The following is a 27,095-nucleotide window of genomic DNA, read 5'->3' on the forward strand; positions in this document are numbered from 1 at the left end:
GTAGCTAACTGGGCTCCTGCTGCCGTGGAGGCTTTCCAGGAGTTGAAACGCCGGTTTACTTCGGCGCCTGTTTTGTGCCAGCCTGACGTCTCACTTCCCTTTCAGGTTGAGGTGGATGCTTCGGAGATTGGGGCAGGGGCTGTTTTGTCGCAGAGAGGTCCTGGTTGCTCTGTTATGAAACCTTGTGCCTTTTTCTCTAGGAAGTTTTCGCCTGCCGAGCGAAATTATGATGTGGGCAATCGGGAGTTGTTGGCCATGAAATGGGCATTTGAGGAGTGGCGTCATTGGCTCGAGGGTGCTAAGCATCGTGTGGTGGTCTTGACTGATCACAAAAATCTGATGTATCTCGAGTCTGCTAAACGCCTTAATCCGAGACAGGCCCGCTGGTCATTGTTTTTCTCCCGCTTTGATTTTGTTGTCTCGTATTTACCAGGTTCAAAGAATGTGAAGGCCGATGCTCTTTCTAGGAGCTTTGTGCCTGATGCTCCTGGAGTCGCTGATCCTGTTGGTATTCTTAAAGATGGAGTTATCTTGTCAGCTATTTCTCCGGATCTGCGACGTGTGTTGCAGAGATTTCAGGCTGATAGGCCTGAGTCTTGTCCACCTGACAGACTGTTTGTCCCGGATAAGTGGACCAGCAGAGTCATTTCCGAGGTTCATTCCTCGGTGTTGGCAGGTCACCCGGGAATTTTTGGCACCAGAGATCTGGTGGCCAGGTCCTTTTGGTGGCCTTCCTTGTCAAGGGATGTGCGGTCATTTGTGCAGTCCTGTGGGACTTGTGCTCGAGCTAAGCCTTGCTGTTCTCGTGCCAGCGGTTTGCTCTTGCCCTTGCCTGTCCCGAAGAGACCTTGGACACATATCTCCATGGATTTCATTTCTGATCTTCCGCTATCTCAGGGCATGTCCATTATCTGGGTGATATGTGATCGCTTCTCCAAGATGGTCCATTTGGTTCCTTTGCCTAAGCTGCCTTCCTCTTCCGATCTGGTTCCTGTGTTTTTCCAGAACGTGGTTCGTTTGCACGGCATCCCTGAGAATATTGTGTCAGACAGAGGATCCCAGTTCGTTTCCAGGTTCTGGCGATCCTTTTGTAGTAGGATGGGCATTGATTTGTCGTTTTCGTCTGCTTTCCATCCTCAGACTAATGGACAGACGGAGCGAACCAATCAGACTTTGGAGGCTTATTTGAGGTGTTTTGTCTCTGCTGATCAGGACGATTGGGTGACATTCTTGCCGTTGGCTGAGTTTGCCCTTAATAATCGGGCTAGTTCCGCCACCTTGGTTTCGCCTTTTTTCTGCAACTCTGGTTTCCATCCTCGCTTTTCTTCGGGTCATGTGGAGCCTTCTGACTGTCCTGGGGTGGATTCTGTGGTGGATAGGTTGCAGCAGATCTGGAATCATGTGGTGGACAACTTGAAGTTGTCACAGGAGAAGGCTCAGCGCTTTGCCAACCGCCGCCGCGGTGTGGGTCCCCGACTACGCGTTGGGGATTTGGTGTGGCTTTCTTCCCGCTTTGTTCCTATGAAGGTCTCCTCTCCCAAATTTAAACCTCGTTTTATTGGGCCTTACAAGATATTGGAAATCCTTAATCCTGTATCTTTTCGTCTGGATCTTCCTGTGTCGTTTGCTATTCACAATGTATTTCATAGGTCCTTGTTGCGGCGGTACATTGTGCCTGTAGTTCCTTCTGCTGAGCCTCCTGCTCCGGTGTTGGTTGAGGGCGAGTTGGAGTACGTGGTGGAGAAGATCTTGGATTCTCGCCTCTCCAGGCGGAGGCTTCAGTACCTGGTCAAGTGGAAGGGCTATGGTCAGGAGGATAATTCCTGGGTGGTCGCCTCTGATGTTCATGCGGCCGATTTAGTTCGTGCCTTTCATGCCGCTCATCCTGATCGCCCTGGTGGTCGTGGTGAGGGTTCGGTGACCCCTCACTAAGGGGGGGGTACTGTTGTGAATTTGCTTTTTGCTCCCTCTAGTGGTTACTAGTTTTTTGACTCTGGTTTTTCTGTCATTCCTTTTATCCGCACCTGGGTCGTTAGTTAGGGGTGTTGCTATATAAGCTCCCTGGACCTTCAGTTCAATGCCTGGCAACGTAGTTATCAGAGCTAGTCTGCTGTGCTCTTGTCTACTGATCCTGGTTCCAGTTATATCAGCTAAGTCTGCCTTTTGCTTTTTGCTATTTGTTTTGGTTTTGTAATTTTGTCCAGCTTGTTCCAAATCTATATCCTGACCTTTGCTGGAAGCTCTAGGGGGCTGGTGTTCTCCCCCCGGACCGTTAGACAGTTCGGGGGTTCTTGAATTTCCAGTGTGGATTTTGATAGGGTTTTTGTTGACCATATAAGTTACCTTTCTTTATTCTGCTATCAGTAAGCGGGCCTCTCTGTGCTAAACCTGGTTCATTTCTGTGTTTGTCATTTCCTCTTACCTCACCGTCATTATTTGTGGGGGGCTTCTATCCAGCTTTGGGGTCCCCTTCTCTGGAGGCAAGAAAGGTCTTTGTTTTCCTCTACTAGGGGTAGCTAGATTCTCCGGCTGGCGCGTGTCATCTAGAATCAACGTAGGAATGATCCCCGGCTACTTCTAGTGTTGGCGTTAGGAGTAGATATATGGTCAACCCAGTTACCACTGCCCTATGAGCTGGATTTTTGTATTCTGCAGACTTCCACGTTCCTCTGAGACCCTCGCCATTGGGGTCATAACACCGGTGAGCTTACCTCACCAGCCATTTTGGGGGTGACAGGTTCCCTTTAAGGCAGATATCCCTATAAATATTATGGTTCATCACCACTATATTACCCTCCTTGTCGGATGGTTTGAAAACAAGTTCTCTATTCAGGCACAGATCATCCAAAGCTTTCCTCTCCATAGGAGACAAATAGGATCTAATGATTTGTCTTGTTGTCCCCAACTATTCAAATTCGCTGTTACAAGTTTGGTAAAGATGTGAATACTATTGTTATCCGACAAGGGGAGCATTCTGGTGCTGCCAGGTTTAAGATCCGTAAATGGTCCCAGTCCTTCTGATCTTGAGCCTTCCTCCAACATACCTGCCAATATTTTCACATTTGCATCAATGCCCAATGCAGTGCATTCAGCCTGGTCATGTAACTTGATGAAAAACCTTTTCCACCTCAACTTTCTAAAGAAGAGATTAATGTCCTTTATCCAGTCAAAATCATCACATTTACTTGTAGGTAAAAAGATAAACCCTTCATTAAAACAGATTTTTCCAACTCAGTAAGAGAATGCGATGACAAGTTGATTTTTCCTTTTCAGGCAAATTCTTCCTACAAACAGGGAGTTAGCATGGGAGGGAAATTCTCACCCTCTTTGGCTAACTTGGTAGTGGCTGTTTGGGAAGATTTTTTTTTTTTTATTAGCTCCCCAAAAAATTATTTTTTCATGATAAAATTGAATTTTACTGTCATTACATAGATGACCTGGTTATAATATTAAATGGTTCAGCATCTGAAGCTGAGGAATTTACGTCATATATTAATGACAATAATTTCAATCTGAGGTTCACACATTGTGTGTTCACTTCCTCTATAAACTATCCCATTATTAATTTAACTGGTGACGAAAACACTGGCAACATTTTCATACTTCCCTATAAAAAAACCGACAGATAGCAATTCTATTTTAGAGGCTAGTTTGTGTCACCCCCCACCATGTTATAAAAAATATACCTGTATGGGAGCATATCAGAACCAAAAGGAATTGTTCCTCATTGGAATAATATATAAAAGAAGCTTATAAAGTTACTAACAGGCTCAAATCTACTGGCTACACAAACCGCATGCTAAAAAGAGCCAACAATATAGTGAACAATAATCATAGACAAAGTCTATTATCCAACCGTTTTAAAAACATAAATTCTAGTTCTTCTATCACATTTTCTACACAGTATAGTCCTCAGTATCAAGAGATTACTGAAATTATATAGAAATATTTACCAATATTAAACGAAGATAGCAAGCTCTCTGAGGTCCTTAATAAATCAGATATTAGATTTGTTGCTAAGTAGGCATGCACCTTAGGCAATTTACTCTAACTTTCTTATTTTTCAATTAATCAACAAAAGCCACATTCTACATGGCTTTCCCTAAAAGGATTTTATAAGTGTGTTTATACTATTTGTAAGGCATGTGCTTATCCTGAAAATGGAAAAAAACACATTTGAATTAATTACTACTAACCAAATTTGTCTTATTGGAGCACAGATTTTGCTAGAATAGTTTGCTGGCGACATTTGCAGAACCCCTAAGGTGCCAGAACAGCAGAGAAAGCCTATTGTGGAAATGTCAGCTCTCAAGTAATTCATCTATGGATGCAGTGACTATTTTGTAAAATCCATGCCAGGCTTTTTTTCTGGAGAATTGCAAATATACCAGTTTAGTGCCCATACATTGAGCCCCTATAGAGTGTTGTGCCCAAATATATTATAGCGTCCTCATACATTGTGCCAAGCTTTTGCTTCTGTTGACACATACCCCAAAAATTGTTAAACACTCTCTCCCCACTACAATAATGCCAAAACATGTGGCTGCTTACTGCAGATAGGCACAGTGGAGCTCAGAAGAAGGGGACATTTGGATTTGGGAGCGCAGAACTCACTGGATTTTATTGGAGGGGACAGGAGCCATGTCACTTTTCCAGAGTCTTTGCTCTAGCAGTAACGTGGGAACCCCAATATTTTCAGTGACAGATGAGTGGGGGCCGTTTTTGTGCAGGATAAATTTGGGTTTTTATTGGTAACATTTTGCCAGAAATCTTCCATGTTTTTAGGTGACCAAATACTTATTTTCCATCATAATTTGAAAAATAAATCTTTCCAAATCAGGCAAGGTGATTTTCTGGATTTGTTTTCTCATATTTGTGGTCTACCTATGATGTCAATTACAGGCCTCTCTCATCTTTTTAAGTGGGAGAACTTGCACAATTGGTGGTAGACTAAATGCTTTTTCCCCACTGTACCTTGTTAGCCTGGTTGGTGTATTATAGGACATTAATATTCCTGTCTACCCTGGGTGGGGGAAGAAAAGACTGAGGGCAGATTCAGGAGCTAAGGCAAGGTATGTGGGGGTCTTCATCATCAGAAGTTATCCAGGGAACAGGATGAGCTAGGGTGGTCCTAGCATTAGGGACAGGTAAGGAGCCCCTGCAACTGGGACACCCGACAACAGAGTCGTAACTTTAGCTCTGACCGAAACCGCTTTTTTGATCCATTATGGATCCTATCACTGCTTTGACAGGGTAGCTGCAGCAGCTCAGTCTTGAGATGGCAGATCTATGTGCTGTCATTTTACAGCACCCTAACAAATCAGGTTTGGGGAGTATGGCTCCCAGGCAACTCATAGTGGAGCCCATGATTGCTTTTCCTGACAGGTTTTCTAGGGGGCATGACAAGTTTGTTGTTTTCAGGGAGGCCTGTATGCTATACTTCAGGTTATGTCCTTGTTCCTAAGGAACTGAAGAGTAATGGGTGGGGATCATAATATCTCTCCTTCAGGGTGATCCCCAAGCAATGGAATTATCTCTCTGGTCTAACTCCCTATCGCTCCAGACATTGGAGGATTTTTTTCTGGCACTGTGTCATATATACAATGACCCTGACCGCATCTCCTTGGCTGTGTCCAAACTATCTGCACATAGAAAAACGGTTTAATGAATAACTAAGGAGTATATACCCTTAAAAAAATGTTAGTTTTACTATCAGACATGTTAAAATTAATACACAATAAAAAAAAACCAAAGGAACTTCTGAACAAAGAGTGAGGACGCTATGAAGTACAAGTGAAAATGAAATGTCATGCTTGTTATATCCAATATTTCTACATAAGCAGCAGTACTAGGGGTAAAGCATCCCCGACATTTTAGGCAGAATAGATTAAAGTATGGAAGCAGTAGTTGCATAACAATAGTTTTGCTTGTTAAACACACAATTTGTCTGGTACTTCATGAAGAGACATGTGAAAAAGCGGTTGAAAAAGAGATTGTTGACATTCAGGGAACATCCCTGCTGCCTACCCACTAAGTTAACTGTTTGTACCTGTGAATCTCTCTCTGAGAGTTCTTACTGAACATCATGCTTCAGACCTTGGCTGGACATCCCGGTAATAAAGTCACCACTGATCTTCTTACTCTGTTTTTGGTGGTCAAGGTTACCTCAGGATGTCCAGGAATATGTAGCCGCCTGAAGTGTCTGTGCACATTCTAAAACCTCTCATACTCGTCCATCTGAGTCTCTCCAACCATTGGTGATTCCCAGTAGACCTTGAACTCATTTATCAGCCGATTTTAACACTGATCTAACGGTGTCAGCAGGTAATACTGTAATTTTGGTGTTGGTGGACAGATTCAGTAAAATGTCACATTTTATTGTGCAACCCGCATTACCGAACGCCAAGATCTTGGCATAAATTTTCATCAGTGTGGTTGTAAAATTATATGAAATCCCTACCGATATTGTTTCTGACCATGGGGTTCAGTTTATTTCCAAATTTTGGGGGGGCATTTTGCTCTCGTTTTGGGATCCACCTGTCATTCTCTGCAACATTTCACCAATAGAGTTGAGCGACTTTCATTTTTTTAAGATCGAGTCGGGTTTTGTGAAACCCGATTTTGTCCAGAGTCGAGTCGAGTGCAGTCGGCCGATTATCGCTAAAAGTCGGGGATCGACCGAAACACGAAACCCAATGCAAGTCAATGGGGAAGCATAGTCGGCAGTGAGTGGAGGCCAGGAAAACACCTACAGTGCCCATTTTAATGCCAAAAACATCCATTCTTGTTTCTGAAGCTTGTCAATCTTAATTAACTTTATAATAATAGTTGGGCATAGGGAATTGGGGGTCATTTGGCAAAAGTTGTGGGGGGAGTAGGGCCGGCTCAAGTTTTTCGTGGGCCCAGGAAATGCGGACTACGTCACGGCGGTGTTGCAGGGAAAGGTAAGTATTTCAACGTTGCAAGTGCTGTGATCCTGAGCAAGCAGGGGGGGCCCACTCGTTCGCATTGGCACTGGCACAGGGCCCCTCAAAGTACAGCGATGTGTGTTTGCATGGCGGGGGCGCCTCCCACCAGCAGCGACACTTTTGCGTACTCTGAGGGGCCCTGTGCCAGTGATGTCGCCAACGAGTATGCCCCCCCACCTGATGAAGGAACCTGCACTTTCATCTGCACCTTCCTCTCTGTCCCTGTGTAAGGTGGTATAACATGCGGGAAGGGGAACCTTACTTTCAGCAGGGTCAGATTCTGGCTGTGTAGAGTATAAGGGGAATGTAGTGGTCTAGGTCAATGTACCAGCAGACTCATCTAGCAGTGGCTGGGCAATGGGCAGGATGAGGAGGAAACAGATATAGGGCCAAAGAATAAAGTAGGCTAAATGCAGTTCAAAATTGGTAACAGGACTAAACAGGCGGCATTGCTTTGTTCAGTGGAGTAGCAAACCCAAGAGCAGCAGACACTGTTTCAAGGGCATAACCACACTAGTAGGCCAAATGCAGTTTAATATCTGATAGTATAGGGCGAAAGCCAGAATGTGGAAGCTCAGCTTTGTTCAGTTGAGGACAACACCAGGCAGGGGCAGACAGACACCTTTAGTAGGCCGGAACAGCCAATTGCATTTTTAAAAATGGTAATTTGGAACTGAAGGTTGAAGCTCAGCTTTATTCAGTTGAGGACAACACCAGGCAGGGGCAGACAGACACCTTTAGTAGGCCGGAACAGCCAATTGCATTTTTAAAAATGGTAATTTGGAACTGAAGGTTGAAGCTCAGCTTTATTCAGTTGAGGACAACACCAGGCAGGGGCAGACATTCACCTTTAGTAGGCCGGAACAGCCAATTGCATTTTTAAAAATGGTAATTTGGAACAGAAGGTTGAAGCTCAGCTTTATTCAGTTGAGGACAACACCAGGCAGGGGCAGACAGACACCTTTAGTAGGCCGGAACAGCCAATTTTTTAAAAAAACAGCAGTTAGTAAGAGGCAGAAGGTAGAAGCTCAGCTTTATTCAGTTGAGGACAACACCAGGCAGGGGCAGACAGACACCTTTAGTAGGCCGGAACAGCCAATTGCATTTTTAAAAATGGTAATTTGGAACAGAAGGTTGAAGCTCAGCTTTATTCAGTTGAGGACAACACCAGGCAGGGGCAGACAGACACCTTTAGTAGGCCGGAACAGCCAATTTTTTAAAAAAACAGCAGTTAGTAAGAGGCAGAAGGTAGAAGCTCAGCTTTATTCAGTTGAGGACAACACCAGGCAGGGGCAGACAGACACCTTTAGTAGGCCGGAACAGCCAATTGCATTTTTAAAAATGGTAATTTGGAACAGAAGGTTGAAGCTCAGCTTTATTCAGTTGAGGACAACACCAGGCAGGGGCAGACAGACACCTTTAGTAGGCCGGAACAGCCAATTGCATTTTTAAAAATGGTAATTTGGAACAGAAGGTTGAAGCTCAGCTTTATTCAGTTGAGGACAACACCAGGCAGGGGCAGACAGACACCTTTAGTAGGCCGGAACAGCCAATTTTTTAAAAAAACAGCAGTTAGTAAGAGGCAGAAGGTAGAAGCTCAGCTTTATTCAGTTGAGGACAACACCAGGCAGGGGCAGACAGACACCTTTAGTAGGCCGGAACAGCCAATTGCATTTTTAAAAATGGTAATTTGGAACAGAAGGTAGAAGCTCAGCTTTATTCAGTTGAGGACAACACCAGGCAGGGGCAGACAGACACCTTTAGTAGGCCGGAACAGCCAATTTTTTAAAAAAACAGCAGTTAGTAAGAGGCAGAAGGTAGAAGCTCAGCTTTATTCAGTTGAGGACAACACCAGGCAGGGGCAGACATTCACCTTTAGTAGGCCGGAACAGCCAATTGCATTTTTAAAAATGGTAATTTGGAACAGAAGGTAGAAGCTCAGCTTTATTCAGTTGAGGACAACACCAGGCAGGGGCAGACAGACACCTTTAGTAGGCCGGAACAGCCAATTGCATTTTTAAAAATGGTAATTTGGAACAGAAGGTAGAAGCTCAGCTTTATTCAGTTGAGGACAACACCAGGCAGGGGCAGACAGACACCTTTAGTAGGCCGGAACAGCCAATTGCTTTTTTAAAAATGGTAATTTGGAACAGAAGGTTGAAGCTCAGCTTTATTCAGTTGAGGACAACACCAGGCAGGGGCAGACAGACACCTTTAGTAGGCCGGAACAGCCAATTGCTTTTTTAAAAATGGTAATTTGGAACAGAAGGTTGAAGCTCAGCTTTATTCAGTTGAGGACAACACCAGGCAGGGGCAGACAGACACCTTTAGTAGGCCGGAACAGCCAATTGCTTTTTTAAAAATGGTAATTTGGAACAGAAGGTTGAAGCTCAGCTTTATTCAGTTGAGGACAACACCAGGCAGGGGCAGACAGACACCTTTAGTAGGCCGGAACAGCCAATTGCTTTTTTAAAAATGGTAATTTGGAACTGAAGGTTGAAGCTCAGCTTTATTCAGTTGCAGCTTCTTGGCAATAATATAAAGAAGACGAGACAGGACAACACTCGTTGGATGCCATATCTGTGTTTTCACTGGAAAAAAAACTGTCAGTTAACTACTTGTAGGAGAAAGTTTTTGTAGCTGGAGGCCACTTTTTGTATTGTACCAGTTTTCTGTTGTATGTTTGGAACTGAAGGTTGAAGCTCAGCTTTATTCAGTTGAGGACAACACCAGGCAGGGGCAGACACCTTTAGAAGGACGGAACAGCCAATTTTTTTAAAAACAGCAGTTAATCAGAGCCAGAAGGTAGAAGCTCAGCTTTATTCAGTTGAGGACAACTTGAATTAGGGACTGCAGACAGACTTTGCAGGCTGTCCCCTGTGTGGACCATGCATCCAATACATTAACCCATTTAGCCACAAAGGACACGTAACCTTCCGTGGCCAGGCCTACAGGTCCATGTGTCTGTTGTCAGGTATACCTTTGGACTGACAAATTGACAGAATGCAAGGACAATGCGGTCTTTAACATGCAGGTGGAGGGGTGGGATGGCTTTTCTCGCAAAAGAATTGTCAACTGGGTAGCTCATAGCGTGGTATATCGTAGTTCATCCTGGCTTTATTAATATTAAATTAAATAAAAAAATAGGCTCTAGGCACTTTATTATTGGTTCCAGGGGTACACGGGCAGCAGTGGTCAGGTGAGTGGAGGCCTAGTGGAAGGAGGGACCTTAGACAGGCTTCGAAGGCCTAACATAATAAAATGGGCTGGCGGTAGGCACTTTATTATTGGTTCCAGGGGTACACGGGCAGCAGTGGTCTGGTCAGTGGAGGCCTAGTGGAAGGAGGGACCGCAGACAGGCTTCAAAGGCCTAACATAATAAAATGGGCTGGCTGTAGGCACTTTATTATTGGTTCCAGGGGTACACGGGCAGCAGTGGTCAGGTGAGTGGAGGCCTAGTGGAAGGAGGGACCGCAGACAGGCTTCGAAGGCCTAACACAATAAAATGGGCTGGCTGTAGGCACTTTAAAATTGGTTCCAGGGGTACACGGGCAGCAGTGGTCTGGTCAGTGGAGGCCTAGTGGAAGGAGGGACCGCAGACAGGCTTCGAAGGCCTAATACAATAAAATGGGCTGGCTGTAGGCACTTTAAAATTGGTTCCAGGGGTACACGGGCAGCAGTGGTCTGGTCAGTGGAGGCCTAGTGGAAGGAGGGACCGCAGACAGGCTTCGAAGGCCTAAAATAACAAACAATAGGCTCATGGCAGTTTTACAGCGGTTACATGGATACACGGGCAGCTTGGTGGTGAGTGGAGGAGTATTTAAAGTAGGGACCGCAGACAGGCTATCAAAGGCCTAAAATAACAAACAATAGGCTCATGGCAGTTTTACAGCGGTTACATGGATACACAGGCAGCTTGGTGGTCAGTGGAGGAGTATTTAAAGTAGGGACCGCAGACAGGCTATCAAAGGCCTAAAATAACAAACAATAGGCTCATGGCAGCTTTACAGCGGTTACATGGATACACGGGCAGGCAGCTGGTGATGAGTGGAGGAGTATTTAAAGTAGGGACCGCAGACAGGCTATCAAAGGCCTAAAATAACAAACAATAGGCTCATGGCAGCTTTACAGCGGTTACATGGATACACAGGCAGCTTGGTGGTGAGTGGAGGAGTAGTGCAAGGAGTGTCTGTCCCAGTACTCCCAAAATATAAATAGATGTTAATGTCTCGCAAAACAACCAAAACAAAAAAAAAGGTGGCATACTTAGGTACAGGGGTGGGCTCATCTACTGAGTTTCTGACATAGTAATTTGGCAGTAACTATTTAATGGTGCCAATATAGGACACAGACACAGACTACTTTAAGTTGCATCATAGATGTCTACAAATTTGTATTGTCAGTGCCAGACATTGAATGATGTCAGCGAATAGACTAAAGATTGGTGGAGCTGTGCGACATAATTTTGCACGTGGTAGAGCACATTTTGAGCTGGGGTAGGGGGGAACTCTCTTGAGGCCGGCGGGACCGCCCCAGGGCCCCTCATGTTACAACGGTGTGTCTGACGTTGGGTGCGCACCACCACCGCCAGAGACACTACATTGTACTATGAGGGACCCAGTAGCAATGCCGTCAACCAAAAGCGAGCACACCCACCTCTTCAGACAAACAGCAGTCTCACGGGTGCTTGCGCCAAGTCGCGATACCACGGCCCCGTGTGGGGAGTTTTGCCATTTAGGGAGGTGTAAACATGTCGTATGCTGTACAATCAGCTGCAGCAAATTAGACATTAGAAAAGTAATTCACAGGCAAGAGCTTTTCATAGGAAAGCTAGGTGTCGGCCGGGCAAGGTGGGGCTAAAGATTTCGAAATCCAGTTGTGGTTCATTTTAATGAATGTTAGATCGTCAACATTTTGGGTAGCCAGACGAGTCCTTTTTTCGGTTAATATTGAACCTGCAGCACTGAATACTCTTTCTGATAGGACACTTGCTGCCGGGCAAGCAAGCTCCTGCAATGCATATTCTGCCAATTCTGGCCAGGTGTCTAATTTGGAGGCCCAGTAATCAAATGGGAATGACGGTTGAGGGAGAACATCGATAAGGGATGAAAAATAGTTAGTAACCATACTGGACAAATGTTGTCTCCTGTCACTTTCAATTGATGCAGCAGTACCTGTCCTGTCTGCGGTCATAGCAAAATCACTCCACAACCTGGTCAGAAAACCCCTCTGTCCAACGCCACTTCTGATGTGTGCACCCCTAACACTCCTAGTCTGCTGCCCCCTGGAGCTCGTGTGAGAACGATCACGTGCGCTGTGTGCTGGGAATGCCTGAAGCAAACGGTCAACAAGAGTTGATTGTTTGGTTGCTAATATTAGTTCCAAGTTCTCATGTGGCATAATATTTTGCAATTTGCCTTTATAGCGTGGATCAAGGAGGCAGGCCAACCAGTAATCGTCATCGTTCATCATTTTCGTAATGCGTGTGTCCCTTTTTAGGATACGTAAGGCATAATCCGCCATGTGGGCCAAAGTTCCAGTTGTCAAATCTCCGGTTGTGATTGGTTGAGGGGCAGTTGCAGGCAAATCTACGTCACTTGTGTCCCTCAAAAAACCAGAACCCGGCCGTGACACGCAACCAATTTCCTGTGCCCCCGGGAAAGGTTCGGCATTAAAAATATACTCATCCCCATCATCCTCCTCGTCCTCCACCTCCTCTTCGCCCGCTACCTCGTCCTGTACACTGCCCTGACCAGACAATGGCTGACTGTCATCAAGGCTTTCCTCTTCCTCTGGTGCAGACGCCTGCTCCTTTATGTGCGTCAAACTTTGCATCAGCAGACGCATTAGGGGGATGCTCATGCTTATTACGGCGTTGTCTGCACTAACCAGCCGTGTGCATTCCTCAAAACACTGAAGGACTAGACACATGTCTTGTATCTTAGACCACTGCACACCTGACAACTCCATGTCTGCCATCCTACTGCCTGCCCGTGTATCCTCCCACAAATAAATAACAGCACGCCTCTGTTCGCACAGTCTCTGAAGCATGTGCAGTGTTGAGTTCCACCTTGTTGCAACGTCTATGATTAGGCGATGCTGGGGAAGGTTCAAAGACCGCTGATAGGTCTGCATACGGCTGGCGTGTACAGGCGAACGTCGGATATGTGAGCAAAGTGCACGCACTTTGAGGAGCAGGTCGGAGAACCCAGGATAAGTTTTCAATAAGCACTGCACCACCAGGTTTAAGGTGTGAGCCAGGCAAGGAATGTGTTTCAGTTGGGAAAGGGAGATGGCAGCCATGAAATTCCTTCCGTTATCACTCACTACCTTGCCTGCCTCAAGATCTACTGTGCCCAGCCACGACTGCGTTTCTTGTTGCAAGAACTCGGATAGAACTTCCGCGGTGTGTCTGTTGTCGCCCAAACACTTCATAGCCAATACAGCCTGCTGACGCTTGGCAGTAGCTGGCCCATAATGGGACAACTGGTGTGCAACAGTGTCATCTGCCGATGGAGTGGTTGGCAGACTGTGTTCTGTGGAAGAGCTGTAGCTTCTGCAGGAGGATGAGGAGGAGGAGGAGGAGGGGGTGCGAACGCCTACAGCCAACTGTTTCCTAGACCGTGGGCTAGGCACAACTGTCCCTAAATTGATGTCGCCTGTGGACCCTGCATCCACCACATTCACCCAGTGTGCCGTGATGGACACATAACATCCCTGGCCATGCCTACTGGTCCATGCATCTGTAGTCAGGTGCACCTTTGTACTCACAGATTGCCTGAGTGCATGGACGATGCGCTGTTTAACATGCTGGTGCAGGGCTGGGATGGCTTTTCTGGAAAAAAAGTGTCGACTGGGTAGCTCGTATCGTGGTTCAGGGTACTCCATCAGGGCTTTGAAAGCTTCGCTTTCAACTAACCGGTAGGGCATCATCTCTAACGAGATTAGTCTAGCTATGTGGGCGTTAAAACCCTGTGTACGCGGATGCGAGGATAAGTACTTCCTTTTTCTAACCAGAGTCTCATGTAGGGTGAGCTGGACTGGAGAGCTGGAGATCGTGGAACTTTCGGGTGTGCCGGTGTACATGGCAGACTGAGAGACGGTTGGAGACGGTATTGTTTCCGCCGGTGCCCTAGATGCAATATTTCCTCCTACAAAACTGGTGGTTCCCTGACCCTGACTGCTTTTGGCTGGCAAAGAAACCTGCAGAGATACTGCCGGTGGTGCGGAAAATGGTGGCCTTACAGTGACGGAAGGGATGTTGCGTTGCTGACTAGCTTCATTGGCCGAGGGTGCTACAACCTTAAGGGACGTTTGGTAGTTAGTCCAGGCTTGAAAATGCATGGTGGTTAAGTGTCTATGCATGCAACTAGTATTTAGACTTTTCAGATTCTGACCTCTGCTTAAGCTAGTTGAACATTTTTGACAGATGACTTTGCGCTGATCAGTTGGATGTTGTTTAAAAAAATGCCAGACTGCACTCTTCCTAGACTCGGATCCCTTTTCAGGGATTGCAGACTGAGCTTTAACCGGATGGCCACGCTGTCCTCCAACAGGTTTTGGCTTTGACACGCGTTTTGGGCCAGATACGGGCCCGGCAGATGGAACCTGTTGCGATGTTGATGCCTGCTGCGGCCCCTCCTCCACCTCCGCTTCTGAACTACTGCCGCCTGCACCCTGTTCCCCCAATGGCTGCCAATCGGGGTCAATAACTGGGTCATCTATTACCTCCTCTTCGAGCTCGTGTGCAACTTCGTCTGTGTCACTGTGTCGGTCGGTGGTATAGCGTTCGTGGCGGGGCAACATAGTCTCATCAGGGTCTGATTGTGGATCTGTACCCTGAGAGGGCAATGTGGTGGTCTGAGTCAAAGGAGCAGCATAGTACTCTGGCTGTGGCTGTGCATCAGTGCACTCCATGTCAGAATATACTTGTAATGGCCATGGCCTGTTAAATGTTTCACTTTCTAAGCCAGGGACGGTATGTGTAAAGAGCTCCATGGAGTGACCCGTTGTGTCGCCTGCTGCATCCTTCTCTCTTGTTGTAGTTTTTGCTGAGGAGGACAAGGAAGCGACTTGTCCCTGACCGTGAACATCCACAAGCGACGCGCTGCTTTTACATTTACCAGTTTCGGAAGAGGAGGCAAAAGAGCTAGAGGCTGAGTCTGCAATGTAAGCCAAAACTTGCTGTTGCTGCTCCGCCTTTAAAAGCGGTTTTCCTACTCCCAGAAAAGAGAGCGTTCGAGGCCTTGTGTAGCCTGACGACGAAACTGGCTCCACAGCTCCAGACTTAGGTGGAATATTTTTATCCCCACGACCACCTGATGCTCCACTACCACTACCATCATTACCAGCTGACAATGAACGCCCACGACGACCTCTTGCACCAGACTTCCTCATTGTTTTAAAATCTTAACCAAAGTAACTTTATTTGTTGCTGTCAAACAACTTACACGGTGAGCTATAACTTCAGTATGATTTCAATATCCCTTAACAGGTTGGTGAGACCACAAGGAAAATCAGGCACAATGTTACACACTCTGTTTTCTGTGGCACAAAATCACAGAGATGACACACACGCAGGACTGTCACTCAAGCACTAATGTCAATATTAATCTCCCACCTAATTTATTTTTTTTTTTTTTTCAGGGAGACTTTAGAAACCAAATAATATTAAAAAAACCAAAAAAATAAATAGGCTTTCTATGGCCCACTGAATGAGAGAGAGGTGGCACACCCAGGAGTCAAGACTGGCACACAAGCTGAAAGGGCAATATTACTCTCCCACTGTTTTTTTTTTTTTTTTTTTTTTTTTCAGGGAGACTTTAGAAACCAAATAATAAGAAAAAAAATAAATAAATAAATAGGCTTTCTATAGCCCACTGAATGAGAGATAGCACACACAGCAGTGGCACACAAGCCCTGACTGAGGCCAATATTTTTCTCCCACTGATTGATGTAGTGTTTTTGTGTTGAGGTAGATTTTAGAACACAAATCAAGGAAAAAAAAAAAAAATGCTTTCTATGGCCCACTGAATGAGAGAGGTGGCACACCCAGGAGTCAAGACTGGCACACAAGCTGAAAGGGCAATATTACTCTCCCACTGTTTTTTTATGTATTTTTTGTTTTTTAAGGGAGACTTTAGAAACCCAATAATATTTAAAAAAATAAATAAATAGGCTTTCTATGGCCCACTGAATGAGAGAGGTGGCACACCCAGGAGTCAAGACTGGCACACAAGCTGAAAGGGCAATATTACTCTCCCACTGTTTTTTTAAGTTTTTTTTTTTTTATTTTCAGGGAGACTTTAGAAACCAAATAATATTAAAAAAACCAAAAAAATAAATAGGCTTTCTATGGCCCACTGAATGAGAGAGAGGTGGCACACCCAGGAGTCAAGACTGGCACACAAGCTGAAAGGGCAATATTACTCTCCCACTGTTTTTTTTTTTTTTTTTTTTTTTTTCAGGGAGACTTTAGAAACCAAATAATAAGAAAAAAAATAAATAAATAAATAGGCTTTCTATAGCCCACTGAATGAGAGATAGCACACACAGCAGTGGCACACAAGCCCTGACTGAGGCCAATATTTTTCTACCACTGATTGATGTAGTGTTTTTGTGTTGAGGTAGATTTTAGAACACAAATCAAGGAAAAAAAAAATGCTTTCTATGGCCCACTGAATGAGAGAGGTGGCACACCTAGGAGTCAAGACTGGCACACAAGCTGAAAGGGCAATATTACTCTCCCACTGTTTTTTTATGTATTTTTTGTTTTTTAAGGGAGACTTTAGAAACCCAATAATATTTTAAAAAATAAATAAATAGGCTTTCTATGGCCCACTGAATGAGAGAGGTGGCACACCCAGGAGTCAAGACTGGCACACAAGCTGAAAGGGCAATATTACTCTCCCACTGTTTTTTTAAGTTTTTTTTTTTTATTTTCAGGGAGACTTTAGAAACCAAATAATATTAAAAAAACCAAAAAAATAAATAGGCTTTCTATGGCCCACTGAATGAGAGAGAGGTGGCACACCCAGGAGTCAAGACTGGCACACAAGCTGAAAGGGCAATATTACTCTCCCACTGTTTTTTTTTTTTTTTTTTTTTTTTTTCAGGGAGACTTTAGAAACCAAATAATAAGAAAAAAAATAAATAAATAAATAGGCTTTCTATAGCCCACTGAATGAGAGATAGCACACACAGCAGTGGCACACAAGCCCTGACTGAGGCCAATATTTTTCTACCACTGATTGATGTAGTGTTTTTGTGTTGAGGTAGATTTTAGAACACAAATCAAGGAAAAAAAAAATGCTTTCTATGGCCCACTGAATGAGAGAGGTGGCACACCTAGGAGTCAAGACTGGCACACAAGCTGAAAGGGCAATATTACTCTCCCACTGTTTTTTTATGTATTTTTTGTTTTTTAAGGGAGACTTTAGAAACCCAATAATATTTTAAAAAATAAATAAATAGGCTTTCTATGGCCCACTGAATGAGAGAGGTGGCACACCCAGGAGTCAAGACTGGCACACAAGCTGAAAGGGCAATATTACTCTCCCACTGTTTTTTTAAGTTTTTTTTTTTTTTATTTTCAGGGAGACTTTAGAAACCAAATAATATTAAAAAAACCAAAAAAATAAATAGGCTTTCTATGGCCCACTGAATGAGAGAGAGGTGGCACACCCAGGAGTCAAGACTGGCACACAAGCTGAAAGGGCAATATTACTCTCCCACTGTTTTTTTTTGTTTTTTTTTTTCAGGGAGACTTTAGAAACCAAATAATAAGAAAAAAAATAAATAAATAAATAGGCTTTCTATAGCCCACTGAATGAGAGATAGCACACACAGCAGTGGCACACAAGCCCTGACTGAGGCCAATATTTTTCTACCACTGATTGATGTAGTGTTTTTGTGTTGAGGTAGATTTTAGAACACAAAACAAGGAAAAAAAAAATGCTTTCTATGGCCCACTGAATGAGAGAGGTGGCACACCCAGGAGTCAAGACTGGCACACAAGCTGAAAGGGCAATATTACTCTCCCACTGTTTTTTTATGTATTTTTTGTTTTTTAAGGGAGACTTTAGAAACCCAATAATATTTAAAAAAAAAAATAAATAGGCTTTCTATGGCCCACTGAATGAGAGAGGTGGCACACCCAGGAGTCAAGACTGGCACACAAGCTGAAAGGGCAATATTACTCTCCCACTGTTTTTTTAAGTTTTTTTTTTTTTATTTTCAGGGAGACTTTAGAAACCAAATAATATTAAAAAAACCAAAAAAATAAATAGGCTTTCTATGGCCCACTGAATGAGAGAGAGGTGGCACACCCAGGAGTCAAGACTGGCACACAAGCTGAAAGGGCAATATTACTCTCCCACTGTTTTTTTTTTTTTTTTCAGGGAGACTTTAGAAACCAAATAATAAGAAAAAAAATAAATAAATAAATAGGCTTTCTATAGCCCACTGAATGAGAGATAGCACACACAGCAGTGGCACACAAGCCCTGACTGAGGCCAATATTTTTCTCCCACTGATTGATGTAGTGTTTTTGTGTTGAGGTAGATTTTAGAACACAAATCAAGGAAAAAAAAAATGCTTTCTATGGCCCACTGAATGAGAGAGGTGGCACACCCAGGAGTCAAGACTGGCACACAAGCTGAAAGGGCAATATTACTCTCCCACTGTTTTTTTATGTATTTTTTGTTTTTTAAGGGAGACTTTAGAATCCCAATAATATTTTAAAAAAAAAATAAATAGACTTTCTATGGCCCACTGAATGAGAGAGGTGGCACACCCAGGAGTCAAGACTGGCACACAAGCTGAAAGGGCAATATTACTCTCCCACTGTTTTTTTAAGTTTTTTTTTTTTTATTTTCAGGGAGACTTTAGAAACCAAATAATATTAAAAAAACCAAAAAAATAAATAGGCTTTCTATGGCCCACTGAATGAGAGAGAGGTGGCACACCCAGGAGTCAAGACTGGCACACAAGCTGAAAGGGCAATATTACTCTCCCACTGTTTTTTTTTTTTTTTTTTCATGGAGACTTTAGAAACCAAATAATAAGAAAAAAAATAAATAAATAAATAGGCTTTCTATAGCCCACTGAATGAGAGATAGCACACACAGCAGTGGCACACAAGCCCTGACTGAGGCCAATATTTTTCTACCACTGATTGATGTAGTGTTTTTGTGTTGAGGTAGAATTTAGAACACAAATCACGGAAAAAATAAATAGGCTTTCTATGGCCCACTCAGTGAGAGATGGCACACACAGGGATGGCACTGTAGCAGAAATGCCAATCTTAATCTCCCACAAAAAAAAAAAAAAAAACAGGGACTGTCCTACAATTACTATCTCCCTGCAGTAATCTAAGCCAGGTATGGCAGGCAGCAATAGGAGTGGACTGATGCACAAATTAAATAAAAAGTGTGGACAAACAAAAAAGATAGCTGTGCAGAAAGGAACAAGAGGATATGTGCTTTGAAAAAAGCAGTTGGTTTCCACAGTGGCGTACACACAGCAATACAGCTATCACGGAGCCTTCTAGGGCAGCCCAATGAGCTACAGCGCTGAGGAAAAAAAAAAAAAATAGCTTCCACTGTTCCTGCACACCGAAGGTGGTGTTGGACAGTGGAAATCGCTACAGCACAAGCGGTTTGGTGGTTAGTGGACCCTGCCTAACGCTCTCCCTGCTTCTGACGAAGCGGCAGCAACCTCTCCCTAAGCTCAGATCAGCAGCAGTAAGATGGCGGTCGGCGGGAACGCCCCTTTATAGCCCCTGTGACGCCGCAGACAGCAAGCCAATCACTGCAATGCCCTTCTCTAAGATGGTGGGGACCAGGATCTATGTCATCACGCTGCCCACACTCTGCGTTCACCTTCATTGGCTGAGAAATGGCGCTTTTCGCGTCATTGAAACGCGACTTTGGCGCGAAAGTCGCGTACCGCATGGCCGACAAGCACAGGGGTCGGATCGGGTTTCATGAGACGCCGACTTAGCCAAAAGTCGGCGACTTTTGAAAATGATCGACCCGTTTCGCTCAACCCTATTCACCAACAGTCTAATGGGCAAACTGAATGGGTTAACCAGAATCTTGAGATTTATCTTAAGTGTTTTGTGTCTGAAAATCAGGAGGATTGGTTACCTACTTACTTCTAGATGAATTTGCAGTAAATATAATCATTCTCATGATCCTACTGGTAAGTACCCGTTTTTCTTGACATATGGGTTTCATCCTCAGTTCAGCTCATTTAATAGGAGTCATTCTTCTGGAATATGAGACAGAATGATTTTCATCATCAATTATATGTCTCTGTGGCATGTTGTTATTGATAATTTGAGGAAGATGGGGTCCAAATATAAGAGTGTGGCTGATATGAGATCTTTGGTGGGTCCGAACTTGTGTGTTGGTGACATAATGTGGTTGTCCTCAGCGAACATTAAGTTGAAGGTTCCCTCTTGAAAACTGTTCTAGGTTCATCGGTCTTTATAAGATTGTTACCATCGTCAATCCCATGGCGTTCCACCTTGCCACCCACTTTTAGGATCCATAATGTGTTTCATTGATCTCTACTCAAAACTACATTGCATCTTCTTTACCCTCACCGATTCTGCCATCTCCTGTCGTTTTGGATGGAAATTTGGAGTTTCAAAGAGCCAAGATAGTTCATTCTCACTTAGTTCGTCGGGTACTTCAGTATTTGGTACACTGGAAGGGATACGGTCCTGAAAAGGGTGTGGGTACCAGCATCTGACATCCAAGCAGTGTAGGGGTTAATCTGCTCAGTTGAGAGCTCCTGGAAGCTCTCCTGCATTAAGGCTCTCAGGTGTGCACTTTCAGCCACTCCCGTCTCCTATATAATCAGGGCCCAGGCAAGCACTCATTGTCATAGTAGCGTTTGCTGTATGTCTGGAGGTTGTTGGTGGCTGTTATTGGAGAAGGGGTTTGGTGGATTTATCTGTGACTGTTGTTAGGTTTTGAGTATGTGACAATTCCCTTTCTCTTCCTACTTTGGTTTAACCCCATCCTCCACTCCTTGATGTGTGCCTCTGTTTTTTATGTGTTTATATTTGTATGATTGGTATTTTCCTTTATCCCTGTTCATATTGCCTTGTTAGTGTGGTTGTTGTATTATAGTATACTACTACTCCCCTCTTCCCTGGGTGGGGGAAGGGTACCGACTGAGGGTGGATTCAGGAGCTAAGGCAAGGTACATAGCCTCAGTGTATTCCTCAACAAAACTCATTCAGTGAACAGGGCGAGTTAGGGTACCCCTAGCATTAGTAACAGGGAAGGAGCCCCTGGTCCTGGGACACCCAACAACAGAGTAGTGACACCCAGCTTATAGCTGGATCTAACAGGCCATCCTACCCTGGGATCATCACATGACCTCAGGTTACCATGGTAACCATCAGGACTTGCAATCATCATCAAGAGGGTCCGATGGTTACTAAGGGGGTCATGTGACCCCCTTGCTGGGGCTGATACTGCAAGGTGTCAGCTGTCATGTACAGATGACAGTTGCGGGAATTGCCGCCACCAGGCAGTGCTATTCTCTTATTCTTTAGCACCATTAGAAAGGCATGTCGGCGGTCGTTAATGGTTAAACATAGTTAAATGCATGTTTACCGGATATACACTGTGTGTGTTCGCACCAAAGAATTCCTTAAAAGAAAGCTAAGTCGGTGTAGGAGATTATGTGTTATGAAAGACTGAGAGATAAAATCGGACCTGTTAAGGGCACTTTTTTTGCAACAAATCTGATTATATTTTTTCTGTATTATTTCAGAGAGTCTACTGTCCTGATAGAGAATTGTTAAATATTTTTGATGATAGTGATAATTTCTTGATATTAAGGACTATACTGTTTTGAAGACTGACAAATTAGTTAGCCCCTTCCTGACCTGTGACACAGCATATGCGTCATGAAAGTCGGTGCCAATCCGACCTGTGACACATATGCTGTGTCACAGAATGATCGCGTCCCTGCAGATCGGGTGAAAGGGTTAACTCCAATTTCACCCGACCTACAGGGACAGGGGGAGTGGTACTTCAGCCCGGGGGGGTGGCTTCGCCCCCCCGTGGCTACGATCGCTCTTATTGGCTGTTGAAAGTGAAACAGCCAATCAGAGCAATTTGTAATATTTCACCTATGAATGAAAAGTGGTGAAATATTACAATCCAGCCATGGCCGATGCTGCAATATCATCGGCGATGGCTGGAAACCCTGATGTGCCCCTGCCACCGCCACCGATCTCCTCCCCAGTCCTCCGTTCTGTCCCGTACTCCCCTGTTGTGAATTTGGATTCTGGGCTCCCCCGGTGGCTACTGGTGGAATTGAACTGGTGTCTTCATCTTCTCTGTTCACCTGTTCCCATCAAGATGTGGGAGTCGCTATATAACCTTGCTGCTCTGTTAGTTGCTTGCCGGTCAACAATGTTATCAGAAGCCTCTCTGTGCTTGTTCCTGCTCCTAGACAACTACTAGATAAGTTGGACTCTTGTCCATGTTTGTTTTTGCATTTTTGTTCCAGTTCACAGCTGTAGTTTCGTTACTGTGTCTGGAAAGCTCTTGTGAACAGGAATTGCCACTCTGGTGTTATGAGTTAATGCCAGAGTTTTAAAGTAATTTCTGGATGGTGTTTTGATAGGGTTTTCAGCTGACCATGAAAGTGTCCTTTCTGTCTTCTGCTATGTAGTAAGTGGACCTCAAATTTGCTAAACCTATTTTCATACTACGTTTGTTATTTCATCTTAATTCACCGCCAATACATGTGGGGGGCCTCTGTCTCCTTTCGGGGTATTTCTCTAGAGGTGAGCTAGGACTAATATTTTCCTCTGCTAGCATTATTTAGTCCTCCGGCTGGTGCTGGGCATCTAGAATCAACGTAGGCATGCTACCCGGCCACTGCTAGTTGTGCGTTAGGTTTAGTTCATGGTCAGCTCAGTTCCCATCTTCCAAGAGCTAGTTCCTATATATGCTGATGCTATGTTCTCTTGCCATTGAGATCATGACAGTGGCTATTCAGATCGATAGGCGTTTGCGGGAGCGCAAACCAGTGCACCATCTGGCGGTGTCCACTGAGAAGTCGCCAGAGAGTATGCAGTGTGATAGAATTCTGTCCCGAAGCGAGCGGCAGAATTTTAGACGGAAAAATGGGTTGTGTTTCTATTGTGGTGATTCTACTCATGTTATATCAGCATGCTCTAAGCGCACTAAAAAGCTTGGTAAATCTGTTTCCATTTGCACCTTACCGTCTAAGTTTATTCTATCTGTGACCCTGATTTGCTCTTTGTCATCTATTACCACGGACGCCTATGTCGACTCTGGCGCCGCTTTGAGTCTTATGGATTGGTCCTTTGCCAAACGCTGTGGGTATGACTTAGAGCCTTTGGAGACTCCTATTCCTCTGAAGGGGATTGACTCCACCCCATTGGCTAATAATAAACCACAATACTGGACACAAGTAACTATGCGTATTAATCCGGATCACCAGGAGATTATTCGCTTTCTGGTGCTGTATAATCTACATGATGATTTGGTGCTAGGATTGCCTTGGCTGCAATCTCACAACCCAGTCCTCGACTGGAGAGCTATGTCTGTGTTGAGCTGGGGATGTAAGGGGGCTCATGGGGATGTACCTGTGGTTTCCATTTCATCATCTATTCCCTCTGAAATTCCTGAGTTCCTGTCTGACTATCGTGACGTCTTTGAAGAATCCAAGCTTGGTTCGTTACCTCCGCACCGAGAGTGCGATTGTGCCATAGATTTAATCCCGGGTAGTAAATACCCAAAGGGTCGTTTATTTAATCTGTCTGTGCCTGAACATGCTGCTATGCGAGAATATATAAAGGAGTCCTTGGAAAAGGGACATATTCGTCCATCGTCATCTCCCTTAGGAGCCGGTTTTTTCTTTGTGTCAAAAAAAGACGGCTCTTTGAGACCATGTATTGATTATCGGCTTTTGAATAAAATCACTGTTAAATATCAATACCCATTGCCGTTGCTGACTGATTTGTTTGCTCGCATAAAGGGGGCCAAGTGGTTCTCTAAGATTGACCTTCGTGGGGCGTATAATTTGGTGCGAATCAGGCAGGGGGATGAGTGGAAAACCGCATTTAATACGCCCGAGGGCCACTTTGAGTATTTAGTGATGCCTTTTGGTCTTTCAAATGCTCCATCAGTTTTCCAGTCCTTTATGCATGATATTTTTCGCGATTATTTGGATAAATTTATGATTGTGTATCTGGATGATATTCTGATTTTTTCGGATGACTGGGACTCTCATGTCCAGCAAGTCAGGAGGGTTTTTCAGGTTTTGCGGTCTAATTCTTTGTGTGTGAAGGGTTCTAAGTGTGTTTTTGGGGTACAGAGGATTTCCTTTTTGGGATATATTTTTTCCCCCTCTTCCATTGAAATGGATCCTGTCAAGGTTCAAGCTATTTGTGATTGGACGCAGCCCTCTTCTCTTAAGAGTCTTCAGAAATTTTTGGGCTTTGCTAACTTTTATCGTCGATTTATTGCTGGTTTTTCGGATATTGCTAAGCCATTGACCGATTTGACTAAGAAGGGTGCTGATGTTGCTGATTGGTCCCCTGATGCTGTGGAGGCCTTTCGGGAGCTTAAGCGCCGTTTTTCCTCTGCCCCTGTGTTGCGTCAGCCTGATGTTGCTCTACCTTTTCAGGTTGAGGTCGACGCTTCTGAGATCGGAGCTGGGGCAGTGTTGTCGCAGAAAAGTTCTGACTGCTCCGTGATGAGGCCTTGTGCCTTCTTTTCCCGTAAATTTTCGCCCGCTGAGCGGAATTATGATGTTGGGAATCGGGAGCTTTTGGCCATGAAGTGGGCTTTTGAGGAGTGGCGCCATTGGCTTGAGGGGGCCAGACACCAGGTGGTGGTATTGACTGACCACAAAAATTTGATTTATCTTGAGACCGCCAGGCGCCTGAATCCTAGACAGGCGCGCTGGTCATTATTTTTCTCTCGGTTTAATTTTGTGGTGTCATACCTACCGGGTTCTAAGAATGTTAAGGCGGATGCCCTTTCTAGGAGTTTTGAGCCTGACTCGCCTGGTAACTCTGAGCCCACAGGTATCCTTAAGGATGGAGTGGTATTGTCAGCCGTTTCTCCAGACCTGCGGCGGGCCTTGCAGGAGTTTCAGGCGGATAGACCTGATCGTTGCCCACCTGATAAACTGTTTGTTCCTGATGATTGGACCAGTAGAGTCATCTCTGAGGTTCATTCTTCTGCGTTGGCAGGTCATCCTGGCATTTTTGGTACCAGGGATTTGGTGGCAAGGTCCTTCTGGTGGCCTTCCCTGTCACGAGATGTGCGAGGCTTTGTGCAGTCTTGTGACGTTTGTGCTCGGGCCAAGCCTTGTTGTTCTCGGGCTAGTGGATTATTGTTGCCCTTGCCTATTCCTAAGAGGCCTTGGACGCACATCTCGATGGATTTTATTTCAGATCTGCCTGTTTCTCAGAAGATGTCTGTCATCTGGGTGGTGTGTGACCGTTTCTCTAAGATGGTCCATTTGGTTCCTCTGCCCAAGTTGCCTTCTTCTTCCGAGTTGGTTCCTCTGTTTTTTCAAAATGTTGTTCGTTTGCATGGTATTCCTGAGAATATCGTTTCTGACAGAGGGACCCAATTCGTGTCTAGATTTTGGCGGGCATTCTGTGCTAGGATGGGCATAGATTTATCTTTTTCGTCCGCTTTCCATCCTCAGACGAATGGCCAGACCGAGCGGATTAATCAGACCCTGGAGACATATCTGAGGTGTTTTGTGTCTGCTGACCAGGATGATTGGGTTGCTTTTTTGCCATTGGCGGAGTTCGCTCTCAATAATCGGGCCAGCTCTGCCACTTTGGTGTCCCCGTTTTTCTGTAATTCGGGGTTTCATCCTCGATTTTCCTCTGGTCAGGTGGAATCTTCGGATTGTCCTGGAGTGGATGCTGTGGTGGAGAGATTGCATCAGATCTGGGGGCAGGTGGTGGACAATTTGAGGTTGTCCCAGGAGAAGACTCAGCTTTTTGCCAACCGCCACCGTCGTGTTGGTCCTCGGCTTTGTGTTGGGGATTTGGTGTGGTTGTCTTCTCGTTTTGTCCCTATGAGGGTCTCTTCTCCTAAGTTTAAGCCTCGGTTCATCGGCCCGTATAAGATATTGGAGATTCTTAACCCTGTTTCCTTCCGTTTGGACCTCCCTGCATCCTTTTCTATTCATAACGTTTTTCATCGGTCATTATTGCGCAGGTATGAGGTACCGGTTGTGCCTTCCGTTGAGCCTCCTGCTCCGGTGTTGGTTGAGGGTGAGTTGGAGTACGTTGTGGAGAAAATCTTAGACTCTCGTGTTTCCAGACGGAGACTCCAGTATCTGGTCAAGTGGAAGGGATACGGCCAGGAGGATAATTCTTGGGTGAATGCATCTGATGTTCATGCCTCTGATCTGGTTCGTGCCTTTCATAGGGCCCATCCTGATCGCCCTGGTGGTTCTGGTGAGGGTTCGGTGCCCCCTCCTTGAGGGGGGGGTACTGTTGTGAATTTGGATTCTGGGCTCCCCCGGTGGCTACTGGTGGAATTGAACTGGTGTCTTCATCTTCTCTGTTCACCTGTTCCCATCAAGATGTGGGAGTCGCTATATAACCTTGCTGCTCTGTTAGTTGCTTGCCGGTCAACAATGTTATCAGAAGCCTCTCTGTGCTTGTTCCTGCTCCTAGACAACTACTAGATAAGTTGGACTCTTGTCCATGTTTGTTTTTGCATTTTTGTTCCAGTTCACAGCTGTAGTTTCGTTACTGTGTCTGGAAAGCTCTTGTGAACAGGAATTGCCACTCTGGTGTTATGAGTTAATGCCAGAGTTTTAAAGTAATTTCTGGATGGTGTTTTGATAGGGTTTTCAGCTGACCATGAAAGTGTCCTTTCTGTCTTCTGCTATGTAGTAAGTGGACCTCAAATTTGCTAAACCTATTTTCATACTACGTTTGTTATTTCATCTTAATTCACCGCCAATACATGTGGGGGGCCTCTGTCTCCTTTCGGGGTATTTCTCTAGAGGTGAGCTAGGACTAATATTTTCCTCTGCTAGCATTATTTAGTCCTCCGGCTGGTGCTGGGCATCTAGAATCAACGTAGG

Source organism: Ranitomeya variabilis, chromosome 2 (assembly GCF_051348905.1).
Source record: "Ranitomeya variabilis isolate aRanVar5 chromosome 2, aRanVar5.hap1, whole genome shotgun sequence".
Taxonomy (NCBI): Eukaryota; Metazoa; Chordata; class Amphibia; order Anura; family Dendrobatidae; genus Ranitomeya; species Ranitomeya variabilis.